We start from the raw sequence: 13,644 nt of genomic DNA, 5'->3' as shown, positions 1-13,644 counted from the left end.
CTCTTTTTCTCTTATACTTCACATTCAATTTCTTCAAGCAATCCTGTTGGCTCTGTCTTTAAAAATGTGACCAGAATCTGCCCACTTCTTATGCTTTACACTACTACCCCTAAGAAGCCATCACCAACTCTATATCCAGCTCCTGCCTACCTCTTTTTTTTTAATTATTTTAATGTTTATTTATTTTTGACAGAGAGAGAGAGAGAGAGAGAGAGAGCGAGCGCATGAGTGGGGGAGGGGAAGAGAGAGAGGGAGACACAGAATCTGAAGCAGGCTCCAGGCTCTGAACTATCCAGCACAGAGCCCCACGTGGGGCTTAAACTCACGGACCATGAGATCATGACCTGAGCCAAAGTAGGATGCTTAACTGACTAAGCCATCCAGGCGCCCCACTGATCTCCTTTTTATTCCAATATGCTAATACCTATCTGAACTAAGGGACTTTACATTTCTCTTTCTTCCTATCTAGTTCTACCCATGATGGGCTTCAATATCCTCCAGATCTCAGGGAAGCTTTCCCTGACCACCCAGATTAAAGTAATTCTCATAGCCCAGGCACTGTTACCTTATCTCATTTTATCTTCATTATAGTACTGATCACAATCTAAAACAATCATATGTATTTTTGTTTCTGTGGTTCAGTGATGACCCTCCCTCTAATGTACAAGCACAGTAGGAGCAGGGACATCTATTTTGATCTTTGATGTATCATTAGCATACTGAACAGTGGTTGCCATATAGTAGGAGCTCAGTATTTGTTGAAAGAATGGTTGAAGGCAATATCTTCTGGAATCTATCTGAGTGTTATCTGGTTTTAAACAACAAACACCTGAAACTAATAAAACATTGTGTGTTAATTATACTTCAGTTTAAGAAAGAATAATGCAAAAAATACAGAAAAGAACAAACAAACCAAAAAAGGAGGCAGCTAAGAGAGACACACCTGTTATGAATCACTTGCCCCATCTATTCTCCCTTAGAACATCCATCTGGATACCTTGCCTCAGGGCTGAATTAGCAATGGTAGTTGGAGCAGTCACCTAGTGGCAGTGTGCTTTTAGGATGACTTCTAGGGTTTATACTTGATTGCTGATGGTTGATTTAAGTGTTCTGAGTTCTGTCAAGTCAGTGCTAGGGTACATAGTTTTTGAGGGTCTGGTTCATCTGAATTATAGAATCTTTGCCTCTAGATGTGTTTCTTACTTTGAAGTCAGATTATTTATATATGCTTTCTCATGCCCCCAAAGATGCATCACTTCATTTTATTTACACAACCTCAGTATGAAGCAGGCATTATTATTATCTTCATTTTTATAGGTTAGAAAACAAAGCCCAGGGAGTAGAATAACTTGCCAAAAATCACACCCCTATGAAATGGTAAATCTGGGATTTGAGCCCAAGTAGTACAGCTCCAGATATACATTCTTTCCCACTATACTGTATTTCCTACACTAACCTCATCAGTCATGATATTGTGAAGAGAAGACACCCCAGTTTACTTGACATTAATAGGTTAAAGACAAATGGAGGCAGCTGTAGTTAGGGACATTTGTTACATAAAGCAGGAAGGATGGTTTGAATAATTCTATAAGCTATGATCTTGATAAAAGGTCATATGGGGAAGTCACTTCCCTTTCCCAGTGGATGGACTAGGACTTTTTAGCTTCAAGAAGAGAAACTTCAGAAGGATAAGAATCCTGTCTTTTAGTCCTGTCTTAAACTGTCACTGGCATGTCCCTGATTACTTATCCATCATGTGTCCTAACCTCAGCTATCTCTTCCTGATTACTTATCCATCATGTGTCCTAACCTTAGCCATCTGTCTTCTTATAGAAGCTATTCAGCTTCACCCAATTCTCTGGACTTCTGACCGTGGATAACACATACCTTTTGCTAGATTCCTGCCTATACCTGAGCATGATATCATGAGGAGGTTTGAAAGATACCATGGTTATAAGTACAGTGCTAAGCATTGTACAATGTTTAGCAAAGAAAGTGTCCACAGGATTAAAGTTCAGAAGTTTCTTGTATACCACTTACTTGCTATTTCTCTACATGAAATACTGCAAAAAAGAGCTTCATATTCTGAATTATATAATGAGGAGATTGAATTAATAGTGGCCATGGGCACCTTCTATTTCAGAAATTCTCTGTTAGTTACCTTTGGTCAGCTCACTGATGACAGAAAGTTCTTATGACAGGAAAAGACTTGTAATATCAATCTTCTGTGGCAAGTGAACACATTCCCTTAATCTCATTCCTCTTGATATTAGTCTTTTAGTAAGTACCATATGTGATGGAATGGGTGTCCAATTAATAAGGATTTACCTTCTTTGGAACTGGTTTGAAACAATATTGTAATGACCATGTCTGATGTCTGTGATATGTAAACTTTCCCTGTTGGCCATAATAACTTATTTTAGGGAAAGATCCCTGATCCAACTGGGACAATCAATTTCTCTTTCCATGGACCATGACATTTTTAATTGAAACAGTCAGGGGTTACTTGGGGCAGGGGAGTCACATTAAAGCTGGAGCGAAGATCCATAAATTCATACTGCTTTTGTGCCCAGAGCTGACCTGGTTCCTAACCTTTCTGATTCAACTCTTCCCTTAACTCTATGACATCCCACTTTCAGTAAGTTCCCTATTCTCCTAATTAAAAAAAAAAAACTTTTATTACTTATGATAGCCAGAGTCTACTTCCTATTTACTGCTATATAATCACTACACACCTGGCAAAAAGTTGGTGCTCAATACTTATTATTTATTGAGCACCAACCTTTTTTTGTCAGGCACATAAGATTATATAGCAATAAATAGGAAGATGAACAAGCTCTCTCTGTCACCAAGTCATATATCCATATCTAACCCAAATCCTCACTTTGGTGTTTCCATTACTTCCATGTTGTCTTATTATGTAGTTCTATAGATACTGTCTTACTAGACTGTACAAGCTCCTTGGGGGTATGGTCTGTGTCTTTTCATTTTCAAATGTTTTATAGTGATGACCACAGAACTTTACAAGTAATAGACACTCCAGGCATGTTGAAATGGATTCAGCTGTGTACTACCTGTGGGACCTTGTAAGTCCTGTAGTAAACTAAAAAACCTCCCAGATATAAAAATCAACTGTGGTATAGTTGAAAGAAGATTGAATTTGGGATAAGAAGACTTCTAATTCCAAGTTTGCCATTCCCTACCTGTTTTACCTGAAGCAAGTTACCTAACTCCTCTGAGCTTTAACTTCTTCACACAAAAAAACAAAGGAGACAATAATAATACTTGTCTCAAGCTCCTCTGTGCATGTCCTAAGATGGATAAGGAAGTAGAGACTGATCACCTTTATGTTGCTAAGTCAAATAACCACTTTTCAGTCCTTAATTCACTTTACCTGTCAGCAACATTTGTCATAGTTGACCACTGATACTTTTTTGAAGCAGTTTTGTTTTGTTTTGTTTTGTTTTGTTTTGTTTTGTTTTGTTTTGTTTCTCTCTTGGCCTCTATGTAAAAATACTTCCATGCTTTTACTCAGTCTTACTGCTCCTTTTTGGTCTCCTTTCCTCCTCCTCTAAGTCTAAATATTAGAGTGTCTCAAAGCCTTTCTTAACCCTCTTTTCTTTTCTATCTACATTCTCTCCCCTATGATCTCATTCATTCTATTGCTTGACTACAAGCTGATGAATACCTGAACCTATGTCTCAGAACCAACCTCTCTGAACTCCAGATCCATGCCTAGATCCTCTCTGAGCTTTAGTTTCCTCATCTATAAAATAAGGAAAATAATAGAAAACCACCTCAGGATCGGATTCATGCTAACTCTTCTCAATCTATTCTTTATGTGTAGCCAGATTAATCTTTTAATTTGGCCAACCAGACCATGTTATTCCCCTGCATAATGACTTCCATTGCACTTAGGATAAAAGCCCGGATCCGTACCGTGATCTACAAGGTTCTGTCTAGTCTGGTTCTTACCTGCCATTCCTGGTTCATATTCAATTACTCTCCCCCCGGGGCCTCAGTATTCTAAAGTCACTGGCATTCCTTTTTATAGCTTCTCAAGACTGGCATGTTTTTTCCTATCTTGGGACCTTAGCACATGTTATTTTGCCACCTGAGGTATTCTTCTACTCATCATTCACCTGGCTTATTTCTATTAATTATTCAAGTGAAAATTAACTATAGCCTTATCCAACACAATGGACAAATCTTAATAGCATAAAGTTAAATGAATAAAGCAGTCCCAGAATACAGCAACTTATAAAAGTTCAAAACTAAGTAGAACTAAGCAATATAGTGTCTATTTACATATAAGTATGTATATATATATGCATATGATAAAACTATTTTTTAAGGCAAGGGAATGATAAATGCAACATTTAGGTTACTTCTGGGAACGGGAAAATAATACAATAAAAAAGATACCCATAGGTAGATATGAGTTATTGATAATATGGTAACTTTTGGGTTAAGTGGTCGGTTCACAGACATTTGTTAAATTATTACATAATAAATGACATAAATGGGACAATAATGATAGTGTATGAAGAACCAAGGATTATCATTAATCTAATTATATGTAACAGAAGTCCATTAGCAATGTTTTTTTGTTTTTTTTTGTTTTTTTTTATTTATTTTTGGGACAGAGAGAGACAGAGCATGAACGGGGGAGGGGCAGAGAGAGAGGGAGACACAGAATCGGAAACAGGCTCCAGGCTCCGAGCCATCAGCCCAGAGCCCGACGCGGGGCTCGAACTCACGGAGCGCGAGATCGTGACCTGGCTGAAGTCGGATGCTCAACCGACTGCGCCACCCAGGCGCCCCAGCAATGTTTTTAAAAACTTTAAAGGACCAGAGGAAAATACATTTCTAAAATCTTGGAATGGGAAATCTATTTTAAACATGACACTAGTGGAAAAACAATGTAAAAGGTCAGTAGACATGTTAACAGACAAAGTTTAAATCTTCTACCACATACCATAAGTAAAGTTGAAAGGCAAATGACAAATGGGGTGAAAGTATTTGCAGTACATGTAACAAAGGGTTAATGTCAATATATAAAGTGTTTTTACAAATATTAAGAAAAATAGCCATCAACATAGAGAAAGTAGTCATCTTAAAGCAAATTTTATTTTTTCAAGTTTTATTGATATAATTGACAAATGAAATTGTATATGTTTAAAGTGTACAACATGTCAATTTGATATATGTATACATTGTGAAATGATTACAACAATCAAGTTAATTAACACATCCATAATCTCATATAGTTACCTTTTTTCCAGTAGTGAGAACACTTAAGATTTAGCAAATTTCAAGTATAAAATACACTATTATTAACCAAAGCTACCATGTTAGATCCTCAAAATTTATTCATTGTAAAACTGAAAGTTTGTACACTTTCGCCAACATCTCTCCATTTCCCCCACCACTTACCCACTGGAAACCCCCATTCTACACTTCTGACTTATTTTTTTCAGATTTTACATACATGATATTATATGGTATTTGTCTTTCCCTTTCGGGTTTTGCATAATGCCCTACAATTTGTTCAATGTTGTTGCAAATAGCACAATGTTGTTGCAAATGGCAGGATTTTCTTCTTTTTGTGATTAAACTATATTATATAATAATAAATAATATAGTATATATATTATATTTATATAATATATAATTTATATATAAATTATATAATATTGTTATATAATTATTGTATACAATTTTATATAATATGTATAATAAATATATATAATAATTTATATATATATATAATTATCACATTTTCCTTGTGAAATCATCTGTCAACAGATGCTTAGGACTTTTCCATATCTTAGCTATTTTGAATAATTCTGCAATGAACATGAACATGAAAGGGCAGATATATCTTTGAGATACTGATTTTGTTTCCTTTGGATATATACCCTAAAGTGGGATTGCTGAATCATATGGTAGTTCTATGTTCAATTTTTTTTAACCTCCATACTGTTTTCTTTAATGGCTATACCAATGAACATTATATCAACAGTGTACAAGGGTTTCTTTTTCTCCACATCCTCACCAACATTTGTTATCTCTTGTCTTTTTTATAACAGCCATCCTAACAGATGTGAAGAGGTAACTCATTGCGGTTTTTATTTGCATTTCCCTGTTGATTATCAATGTTGAACATTTTTTCATTGCCTGTTATCCATGTGTATGTCTTCTTGGAAAAATTTGGGTCCTTTGCCCATTCTTAAATTGGACTTCTTTTTCTTCTTCTTCTTCTTCTTCTTCTTCTTCTTCTTCTTCTCATTTTTTTTCAATACATGAAATTTATTGTCAAATTGGTTTCCATACAACACCCAGTGCTCATCCCAAAAGGGGCCCTCCTCAATACCCATCACCCACCCTCCCCTCCCTCCCACCTCCCATCAACCCTCAGTTTGTTCTCAGTTTTTAACAGTCTCTTATGCTTTGGCTCTCTCCCACTCTAACCTCTTTTTTTTTTCCTTCCCCTTCCCCATGGGTTTCTGTTAAGTTTCTCAGGATCCACATAAGAGTGAAAACAGATGGTATCTGTCTTTCTCTGTATGGCTTATTTCACTTAGCATCACACTCTCCAGTTCCATCCACGTTGCTACGAAGGGCCATATTTCGTTCTTTCGCATTGCCCTGTAGTACTCCATTGTGTATATAAACCACAATTTCTTTATCCATTCATCAGTTGATGGACATTTAGGTTCTTTCCATAATTTGGCTATTGTTGAGAGTGCTGCTATAAACATTGGGGTACAAGTACCCCTATGCATCAGCACTACTGTATTGCTTGGGTAAATTCCTAGCAGTGCTATTGCTGGGTCATAGGGTAGGTCTATTTTTAATTTTCTGAGGAACCTCCACACTGTTTTCCAGAGAGGCTGCACCAATTTGCATCCCCACCAACAGTGCAAGAGGGTTCCCGTTTCTCCACATCCTCTCCAGCATCTATAGTCTCCTGATTTGTTCATTTTGGCCACTCTGACTGGCGTGAGGTGATATCTGAGTGTGGTTTTGATTTGTATTTCCCTGATAAGGAGCAACGTTGAGCATCTTTTCATGTGCCTGTTGGCCATCCGCATGTCTTCTTTAGAGAAGTGTCTATTCATGTTTCTGCCCATTTCTTTACTGGGTTATTTGTTTTTCGGGTGTGGAGTTTGGTGAGCTCTTTATAGATTTTGGATACTGTCCCTTTGTCCAATATGTCATTTGCAAATATCTTTTCCCATTCCGTTGGTTGCCTTTTAGTTTTGTTGGTTGTTTCCTTTGCTGTGCAGAAGCTTTTTATCTTCATAAGGTCCCAGTAATTCACTTTTGCTTTTAATTCCCTTGCCTTTGGGGATGTGTCAAGTAAGAGATTGCTACGGCTGAGGTCAGAGAGGTCTTTTCCTGCTTTCTCCTCTAGGGTTTTGATGGTTTCCTGTCTCCCATTCAGGTCCTTTCTCCATTTTGAGTTTATTTTTGTGAATGGTGTGAGAAAGTGGTCTAGTTTCAACCTTCTGCATGTTGCTGTCCAGTTCTCCGAGCACCATTTGTTAAAGAGGCTGTCTTTTTTCCATTGGATGTTCTTTCCTGCTTTGTCAAAGATGAGTTGGCCATACGTTTGTGGGTCTAGTTCTGGGGTTTCTATTCTATTCCACTGGTCTGTGTGTCTGTTTTTGTGCCAATACCATGCTGTCTTGATGAGTACAGCTTTGTAGTAGAGGCTAACGTCTGGGATTCTGATGCCTCCTGCTTTGGTCTTCTTCTGCAAAACTACTTTGGCTATTCGGGGCCTTTTGTGGTTCCATGTGAATTTTAGGATTTCTTGTTCTAGTTTCGAGAAGAATGCTGGTACAATTTTGCTTGGGATTGCATTGAATGTGTAGATAGCTTTGGGTAGTATTGACATTTTGACAATATTTATTTTTCCAATCCATGAGCAGGGAAGGTCTTTCCATTTCTTTATATCTTCTTCAATTACCTTCAGCGCTTTCTATAGTTTTCAGCATATAGATCCTTTACATCTTTGGTTAGATTTATTCCTAGGTATTTTATGCTTCTTGGTGCAATTGTGAATGGGATCAGTTTCTTTATTTGTCTTTCTGTTGCTTCATTGTTAGTGTGTAAGAATGCAACTGATTTCTGTACATTGATTTTGTATCCTGCAACTTTGCTGAATTCATGTATCAGTTCTAGCAGACTTTTGGTGGAGTCTATCGGATTTTCCATGTATAATATCATGTCATCTGCAAAAAGTGAAAGCTTGACTTCATGTTTGCCAATTTTGATGCCTTTGATTTCCTTTTGTTGTCTGATTGCTGATGCTAGCACTTCCAACACTATGTTAAACAACAGCGATGAGAATGGGCATCCCTGTCGTGTTCCTGATCTCAGGGGGAAAGCTCTTAGTTTTTCCACATTGAAGATGATGTTAGCTGTGGGCTTTTCATAAATGGCTTTTATGATGTTTAAGTATGTTCCTTCTATCCCGACTTTCTCAAGGGTTTTTATTAAGAAAGGGTGCTGAATTTTGTCAAAGGCCTTTTCTGCATCGATTGACAGGATCATATGGTTCTTATCTTTTCTTTTATTAGTGTGATGTATCACGTTGATGCATTTGCGAATGTTGAACCAGCCCTGCATCCCAGGAATGAATCCCACTTGGTCATGGTGAATAATTCTTTGTATATGCTGTTGAATTCGATTTGCTAGTATCTTATTGAGAATTTTTGCATCCATATTCATCAGGGATATTGGCCTGTCGTTCTCTTTTTTTACTGGGTCTCTGTCTGGTTTAGGAATCAAAGTAATACTGGCTTCATAGAATGAGTCTGGAAGTTTTCTTTCCCTTTCTATTTCTTGGAGTAGCTTGAGAAGGATAGGTATTATCTCTGCTTTAAATGTCTGGTAGAACTCCCCTGGAAGCCATCTGGTCCTGGACTCCTATTTGTTGGGAGGTTTTTGATAACTGATGCAATTTCTTCGCTGGTTATGGGTCTGTTCAAGCTTTCTATTTCCTCCTGATTGAGTTTTGGAAGAGTGTGGGTGTTCAGGAATTTGTCCATTTCTTCCAGGTTGTCCAATTTGTTGGCATATAATTTTTCATCGTATTCCCTGATGATTGTTTGTATCTCTGAGGGATTGGTTGTAATAATTCCATTTTCATTCATGATTTTATCTATTTGGGTCATCTCCCTTTTCTTTTTGAGAAGCCTGGCTAGAGGCTTGTCAATTTTGCTTATTTTTTCAAGAAAACAACTCTTGGTTTCGTTGATCTGCTCTACAGTTTTTTTAGATTCTATATTGTTTATTTCTGCTCTGATCTTTATTATTTCTCTTCTTCTGCTGGGTTTAGGCTGTCTTTGCTGTTCTGCTTCTATTTCCTTTAGGTGTGCTGTTAGATTTTGTATTTGGGATTTTTCTTGTTTCTTGATATAGGCCTGGATTGCAATGTATTTTCCTCTCAGGACTGCCTTCGCTGAGTCCCAAACCGTTTGGATTGTTGTATTTTCATTTTCGTTTGTTTCCATATATTTTTTAATTTCTTCTCTAATTGCCTGGTTGACCCATTCATTCTTAGGTAGGGTGTTCTTTTTCCTCCATGCTTTTGGAGGTTTTCCACACGTTTTCCTGTGGTTGATTTCAAGCTTCATAGCATTGTGGTCTGAAAGTATGCATGGTATGATTTCAATTCTTGTATACTTATGAAGGGCTGTTTTGTGACCCAGTATGTGATCTATCTTGGAGAATGTTCCATGTGCACTCGAGAAGAAAGTATATTCTGTTGCTTTGGGATGCAGAGTTCTAAATATATCTGTCAAGTCCATCTGATCCAATGTCTCATTCAGGGCCCTTGTTTCTTTATTGACCGTGTGTCTAGATGATCTATCCATTTCTGTAAATGGAGTGTTAAAGTCCCCTGCAATGACCACATACTTATCAATAAGGTTGCTTCTGTTTATGAGTAATTGTTTTATATATTTGGGGGCTCCCGTATTCGGCGCATAGACATTTATAATTGTTAGCTCTTCCTGGTGGATAGACCCTGTAATGATTATATAATGCCCTTCTTCATCTCTTGTTACAGCCTTTAATTTAAAGTCTAGTTTGTCTGATATAAGTATGGCTACTCCAGCTTTCTTTTGGCTTCCAGTAGCATGATAAATAGTTCTCCATCCCCTCACTCTGAATCTAAAGGTGTCCTCAGGTCTAAAATGAGTCTCTTGTAGACAGCAAATAGATGGGTCTTGTTTTTTTATCCACTCTGATACCCTATGTCTTTTGGTTGGCGCATTTAGTCCATTTACATTCAGTGTTATTATAGAAAGATACGGGTTTAGAGTCACTGTGATGTCTGTATGCTTTATGCTTGTAGCGATGTCTCTGATACTTTGTCTCACAGGATTCCCCTTAGGATCTTTTGTAGGGCTTGTTTAGTGGTGACAAATTCCTTCAGTTTTTGTTTGTTTGGGAAGACCTTTATCTCTCCTTCTATTCTAAATGACAGACTTGCTGGAGAAAGGGTTCTCGGCTGCATATTTTTTCTGTTCATCACATTGAAGATCTCCTGCCATGCCTTTCTGGCCTGCCAAGTTTCAGTAGAGAGATCAGTCACGAGTCTTATAGGTCTCCCTTTATATGTTAGAGCACGTTTGTCTCTAGCTGCTTTCAGAATTTTCTCTTTATCCTTGTATTTTGCCAGTTTCACTATGATATGTCGTGCAGAAGATCGATTCAAGGTACGTCTGAAGAGAGTTTCTGTGCCTCTTGAATTTCAATACCTTTTTCTTTCCCCAGTTCAGGGAAGTTCTCAGCTATTATTTCTTCAAGTACCCCTTCAGCACCTTTCCCTCTCTCTTCCTCCTCTGGGATACCAATTATGCATATATAATTTCTTTTTAGTGTATCACTTAGTTCTCTAATTTTCCCCTCATACTCCTGGATTTTTTTCTCTCTCTTTTTCTCAGCTTCCTCTTTTTCCATAACTTTATCTTCTCGTTCACCTATTCTCTCCTCTGCCTCTTCCAACCGAGCCGTGGACGTTTCCATTTTACTCTGCATCTCGTTTAAAGTGTTTTTCAGTCCTCCTGACTGTTCCTTAGTCCCTTGGTCTCTGTAGCAAGAGATTCTCTGCTGTCCTCTATACTGTTTTCAAGACCAGCGATTACTTTTATGACTATTATTCTAAATTCACTTTCTGTTATATTATTTAAATGCTTTTTGATCAGTTCATTAGCTGTTGTTATTTCCTGGAGAGTCTTCTGAGGGGAATTCTTCCACTTGGTCATTTTGGATAGTCCCTGGAGTGGTGAGGACCTGCAGGGCACTTCCCCTGTGCTGTGGTGTATAAGTGGAGTTGTTGGGCGGGGCTGCAGTCAGTCCTGATGTCTGCCCCCAGCCCACCGCTGGGGCCACAGTCAGACTGGTGTGTGCCTTCTCTTCCCCTCTCCTAGGGGCGGGATTCACTGTGGGGTGGTGGGGCCCGTCTGGGCTACTTGCACACTGCCAGGCTTGTGGTGCTGGGGATCTGGCGTATTAGCTGGGGTGGGTAGGCCAGGTGCACGGGGGCAGGAGGGGCAGGCTTAGCTCGCTTCTCCTTAGGTGATCCACCTCAGGAGGGGTGCTGTGGCAGCGGCAGGGAGTCAGACCCGCTGCCGGAGGGACGGCTCCTCAGAAGCACAGCTTTGGGTGTTTGCGCAGAGCAAGCAAGTTCCCTGGCAGGAACTGGTTCCCTTTGGGATTTTGGCTGGGGATGGGCGAGGGAGATGGCGCTGGCTAGTGCCTTTGTTCCCCACCAAACTGAGCTCTGTAGTCCCAGGGCTCAGCAACTCTCCCTCCCTTTGTCCTCCAGCCTTCCCGCTTTCAGAGCAGTGCTGTTAACTTATGACCTCCCAGATGCTAAGTCCCGCTTGCTGTGGGAACACACTCCGTCCAGCCCCTCCACTTTTGCAAGCCAGACTCGGGGGCTCTGCTTGGCTGGTGGGCCACCCCTCCACCCTGGCTCCCTCCCGCCAGTCCATGGAGCGCGCTCCACCTCGCCGCCCTTCCTACCCTCTTCCGTGGGCCTCACGTCTGCGCTTGGCTCCGGAGACTTCATTCTGCTAATCCTCTGGCGGTTTTCTGGGTTATTTAGGCAGGTGTAGGTAGAATCTAAGTGATCAGCAGGATGCGCGGTGAGCCCAGTGTCCTCCTATGCCACCATCTTCCAGAATCCTCCCCTTCTTCTTCTTATTATTATTATTTTGCTATTGAGTTGTAAGTTCTTTATATATATAAAATATTAACCCCTTATCAGAAATGTGGTTTGCAATATTTTCTCCCATTCCATAGGTTGCCTTTTCATTTTGATGATCGTTTTGCTGTGCAAGAGCTGTTTAGTTTGTTGGAGCCCATTTGTTTATTTTTGCTTTCTTTGCTGTTCTTTGGATGTCATATCCATGAAATCATTGTTAAGACCAATTTCAAGGAGATTTTTCCCTAGGGTTTATTCTAGAAGCTCATGTTTTCAGGTCTTACACTTAAGTCTTTAATCCATTTTGAGGTAGCTTTTGTGAGTGGTGTAATTTGGGAACCAATTTCATTGTTCTGGATGTGAATATCCAGTTCCCAGCAACATTGATGGAAGAGACTATCCTTTCCCCATTTTTTGTTCTTTGTGCCACGTCAAACATTAATTGGCTATATGTGTGTGAGTTTATTACTGTTCACTCTTCCTGTTTCCTTAGTCTGTGTCTGTTTTTATGCCAATACCATGCTGTTTTGATTTGACTACCTTTGTAATAAGTTTGAAATCAAGAATGTAATGCTTCCAGTTTTGTTCTTCTTACTCAAAATTGTTTTGAGTACTCAATGTCTTTTGGGCTTTCAGAAAATTTTAGGAATTTTTTCCTATTTGTATGAAAAAATGCCATTGTAATTTTGATAGGGATTGCAACGAATCTGTAAATTGCTTTAGGTAGTATGGGCATTTGACCAATATTAAATCTTCCAATCCAAGAACACAGAATATCTTTCAATTTATTTGAGTCTTCATTCATTTCTTCCATCAGTGTCTTATAGTTTTCAGTATACAAGTCTTTCACCTCCTTGGTTAAATTTATTCCTAAGTATTTTATTGTTTTTGATGCTATTGTAATGGGATTGCTTTCTTAATTTTTCTTTCAGATAGTTTGTTTCAGTGTATATAAACAAACACTGATTTTTGCATGTTGACTTCATATTATTCAACTTTACTGATTCATTTAATAATTCCAACAGTTTTTGTTTTTTTGGTGTAGTCTTTAGAATTTTTTTCTACATAAGATTATGTTATCTCAAAACAAAGACAATTTAACTTCTTTCTTTCTAATTTCTGTGCCTTTATTTTTTTTCATGCCTAATTGCTCTGGTTAGAACTTCCAGAAATATGTTGAATAAAAGTAGCAAGAGTGAGCATCTTCATCTTTCAGATTTTCAGCATTGATAATTATAATGGCAGCTGTGGCCTTGTCATGGCCTTTATTATGTTGAGATGCATTCTTTCCGTACTTAATTTATCAAGAGTTTTTATCATAAAAAAAATCTTGCAGTTTGTCAAGTGCTTTCTTATGCAACTATCTGGATGATGTTGTGGTTTTTATCCTTCATTCTGTTAATGTAGTGAATCAC

Source organism: Lynx rufus, unplaced genomic scaffold (genome assembly GCF_022079265.1).
Source record: "Lynx rufus isolate CCGP_SWC_20201006 ecotype Redwood Valley unplaced genomic scaffold, mLynRuf1.p SCAF_35, whole genome shotgun sequence".
Taxonomy (NCBI): domain Eukaryota; kingdom Metazoa; phylum Chordata; class Mammalia; order Carnivora; family Felidae; genus Lynx; species Lynx rufus.
Note: the sequence above shows the minus strand (reverse complement) of the source record.